Source organism: Aegilops tauschii, chromosome 5 (assembly GCF_002575655.3).
Source record: "Aegilops tauschii subsp. strangulata cultivar AL8/78 chromosome 5, Aet v6.0, whole genome shotgun sequence".
NCBI classification, from domain to species: domain Eukaryota; kingdom Viridiplantae; phylum Streptophyta; class Magnoliopsida; order Poales; family Poaceae; genus Aegilops; species Aegilops tauschii.
The window spans coordinates 492,905,809-492,910,278 of NC_053039.3; the positions used below are offsets into that span (position 1 = coordinate 492,905,809).

At 42.1% G+C, this 4,470-nt stretch overlaps 1 long non-coding RNA gene across 2 annotated transcripts; it reads right to left on the bottom strand.

Moving 5' to 3' along the window:
- Nucleotides 1–497: 497 nt before the first annotated feature.
- On the bottom strand, nt 498–3,321 carry LOC120965330 (uncharacterized). 2 transcript variants are annotated; one of them, XR_012183748.1, is made up of 5 exons: nt 3,039–3,321; nt 2,805–2,943; nt 2,673–2,725; nt 1,562–1,647; nt 498–945 (listed from the first exon to the last, which is right to left on the bottom strand). It is a non-coding gene; the product is annotated as an uncharacterized lncRNA (long non-coding RNA). The 2 variants fall into 2 exon arrangements; XR_006663317.2 differs by having other exon boundaries at nt 1,562–2,725.
- Between the last annotated feature and the right edge of the window lie 1,149 nt (nt 3,322–4,470).

Here is a 4,470-nt window from a genome sequence, read left to right on the forward strand (position 1 = left end):
ATGACTGATCATAAACTCGAAGTTCATATGATCCCAACAAACACACCGCAAAAAGACTTACATCATATGGATCTCAAGAGACCATTCTATTGAGAATCAAGAGAGAGAGGAAGCCATCTAGCTACTAACTACGGACCCGAAGGTCTACAAAGAACTACTCATGCATCACCGGAGCACTACAAGAAATATGTCAACTTGCGACCATCACTATTGGTCGCTGAAAGGTCATGTTTTTCATTTGTGACCTTTTTGTGACAAAAAACAGATGGTCAAAAGCTGACGGTCGTAAACTGAAATTCACGACCTTCTTTGTGATATGTAAAAGGTCGTTGACCAATTTTTTGGTCACTAGCAGCCTCCCCAGGCCACGTAGGATCCAGTGTGGCAAGCTGACGTGGATAAGAATCAGCCCGGTCCGATTAGGTGTCTATATGGGCCGAGCCCATTAATTCAGCCCATTTATATATTTTTTCCTGCTAATTTTGGTGAACTACACGGGCCAAACCCTACAATTCGGCCTTTTTATTTTTGGGCCATGGCCTTTTGGGCTCAACAATTCCAGATTTTTTTATTATTACATTTTCTTTTTTTTACGATGGGTCAATTAGTCAGATGGGTCCCAACTGTAAGTTCTGATAATTGGTCCCAGTTGTCAGGTTTTAGTAAGTGAGTCCTAATTGTCAATGTCATATTCTTCGGATTTCAATTTCATAGTAAATAAATAACCAATATTTATATTGGCCAGACAAAAAAATACAAGTAGTACTTCGAATAATAGCAACCAAAATCAGTATGGAGTTGCTACTCTATAAATAACACATAATAAATTTTCAATCACGGTTTTACAAGCTCTATGTGTAATAACTAGAGAATATACAAGCTCTACATGTGCCTTCAATCTTCTTGAACATGGAGCTCCTTCGGTAGCGAGCACAAACTGGGCACCTGCATCATCATAGGAAGGCAATTTTAGATCATAAAAATGAATGTTCCAAGCATAGTTTGGAGAAAAGAACGAAGTAAATTTGCCCTCAATCATACAAACAAATTTTAGAGAAAACCAAACATGAACAAGCACTATGCAGGACACATACGTACACATCTCAGGAAAAGCTCGGAAAGAGCAAGGTGTCAGAGCATGATGTTATCGAAAGCATGATTTACAAGTTTGTCTCTGAGACATACGATAGGTGCTTTTCATAGAAGACAGAATAAGTAAAACTATTCATGTTTGCCAACCCAGACTCTAAACGAGACTCTAACCATGACCATCCAGAAGTGACCCAAAGAGCGACCCAATATAGTGACTGCTACAGTTCATATTTTGATAGTAACACTGATGTGTAATCATATAGATAATAAAATACATGGCACAATATCAGTACATCTCCAAACAGCCAATAAATCTCATAGTACCACAAGGACATGCACCTGCAGTACATCCTGCATTGCAGGTTCACATCAACAGCTCATAGCAAGGCTATCAGTTCAACAACACTAATACCATGTCAAGCATCATCAGTTTAAAAAGAGAGCACCAAAACAAAAGGGCAGCAGATACCTCTTCAAACTTTTTTTCAAAAATCAGCTCATCCTGTTGACCGCTCCAGATATCGTCCTTGTGCATTGATCAGGAAATTATAAATTCTGGTATAGCACACAAGAAAATATCAGAGTAGAAAAGTGGCATAGAAACTACCAAAAAATTCTCATGCTTATTGTTATTGCAAGAAGGCATCGATCAGATTTTGAAGCTAATAATAATTAACATGTACTAATCACTTGTTGGAGTTGGTTCTCTTCAGTTAATAAATTCTTGAAGTAGAACAAGACATGTTCATTCACGGTACAGTCAAACAGAACTAATCTTTGCTGAGTAGGGCTACACACGGTACAGTCAAGCAGATAAATTATTCAACATGACAACATATTCCCCAATTGTAAAAAGACATGGCAATTATGTACTCGAGATCATACCAGTCATACTGCAATAAAGAACACACCATCCTGAACTACATAGCTAAACAATTGTGCGTTGATTGTTTCAAACAGAACAAATGAGGCGGCTCCACCAAACAACAAACACCACATGACTACCGCCGAGAAGCAAATGAGGCAAGGAAGAACAAAACAAACACTCGGCAAAATAATGAGAGCTTGGATCTTCCACAAGACAGGGATAGGCAACAAGACCAGGCTAAACAGAGGCATGTGCATGTTCATTCTAATTTAAGGGAAACAATGGCAGGCCAGCAAGAAAGTTTAGTCAATGCACTAATGCAGCAAGATGTTGTTACAGCGTTGAAAGTAGGAAGCTTAGGCAGAGAGCCTAAATTCACAGCATGATGATTTTCTAGCGCAGATTGTCACTACTGTCAGCACAAATACTTGGCAAAACACTAAATTAATCATAATTAACTAATGGAGCTGAACAGGGTCTCACTATGAATCCCGACGAGTGTTAGAGAACGGAGCAGATCAGAGAGAGAGAGAGAGGACCTTAAGAGTATGCAAAATCATGAGTGTTGTAAGATTTTTTAGATTCACTAAAGTAGAACTCTAAACGCTCTTATATTAGTTCACAGAGGGAGTAGTAATTTATATGGTGGCATTTAAAGTGACTAGAAATATCAAGTTTTACTTGCATCCATGTAGCAGCTGCGGCTGCTGACCTTGAAGATGCAGCTCCTCGTTCTGCTGCTGTACCAAACGAGCCTTGCCGCTGCTGCACGCATAATAACAAATAAGAAGTGGTTTGTCAGATCAAACCGGAACCTTCCATGAGAGAGAGGGAGATTTCAAACCTTCCATGAGCAGTAGCTAGGAGGAGTAGGCAGAGCAGAGGAGGGAGCAGCAGCTAGGAGGAGGCAGAGCAGAGGAGGGAGCAGCAGCTAGGAGGAGGACGCAGAGCAAAGGAGGGAGCAGCAGCAGCATCGGAGCAACCTGCACACAAAACAAACAAACAAACAAACGCATGAATTAGAAGTGAGGAGAAGACGAAACACACAAGAGAACAAATTCATGCCTTACGCACCCACCATGGTCGGAGATCCGTGGTCGCTGTGGTCGGGCTCGCCGGAGATGGTCGGATGCCGGCTCGCGTTCGCCATGGACGTCTCTGCCATCGCACCATCGTCGCCCTTCCCCATCCATCCATTGGTGGGTGGGTGAAGGGATAGGGTTTCGGACCTCATCCGCCCATGGGTCGGACGGACCTGCGGGAGGGAGAGCTAGGGAGTGAGGGAGGGAGGTCGCTGTGGTGATGGGATTGGGGGAGACGGCCGCCGGTGGGGGTGGGGGTGAGTGTCGGCGACGGGATTGGAGATGAATCGGGGGTGGGTGAGAGGAGCTTGAGTGGATCTAAAGCCATGGGGGCGAGGGGAGAGGTGGGTGGCGGGGGCAGGAGCGAAAGGAAGGGGAGGACGGGGCGGCGGGGGAGGGATCTGGATCGGGGAGTGGAGCGGAGGCGGGGAGGGGTCTGGGTCGGCTAGGGTTCACGTGCGCGTGAGAGAGAGGGGGCTGCAGTGGGTTGGATGGACGAACGGATGTTTGCCATGTCATCAATCCATGCCACAACGGATTCCACTAATCAGAATTTTGTTTCTCTTATAGTTTTTTGCCCTCTTACTTAGGGCAAACATTCAACATATTAACCATTTATAGTTTGTTAAAATGAATGAATATTGTGCACATGTGTGTATCTTGGGATGACAAACGGTGTTGATCTGGGGAGTTTTCATTTTCATAGCACAAAAGAGCCGTTTTCTATTTTTCGAGTGCCCGAAATTGTTTTCTTTTGAAGAACCTACCTAATCTTTGTTTCAAATGATCACATATTGTGCACAAGGGTGCATATTGGAATGCCAAACAATGTTGCCTAAGTAAGTTTTCATTTTCTTTCGACGAAAAAACCATTTTCCATTTTTTGAATGCCCAAAATGAGTTTTTTTGTGAAGGACCTACCATATATTTGTTGCAAAATTGGACCACGCCATTTTGCTAAAATACTAGGCCATATTTAATGCACAATTGACCAAATGGTTGGGTGTCAAAAGGTTTTATACACCTCTGGTGAAAAAGACAAGTTTCCGCCGATTCGGTAGGAAACGGGTCAAATTTGAACTGCAGTTGCCTTATAGTTTGCTCTTTATTTTTTTCAAAAATCATTTCTAGTTACATAAGTATCTATTTAATCAGAGAAACACCAAAAGTTTTCCAAGATTCAACCACTAGCTAGGAACGGTCATGCCTGCTGTTTTGACGGCATTTTGAAACGGGCATGAAAAATTCAAAAAAAATCAAAAAATTGTAAAACCTTCGCATTGTATCATTATATGTGGCCAAGTTATCAGGAAAAATAATAAACTTGTAATACGATAATTATTTTAAAAAAATGTTCTCAGAAACGAGCTATCATGTGTGGAGATCAATGGCTTTCAAGCCAAATGATCAATCTTATGGCCACATTCA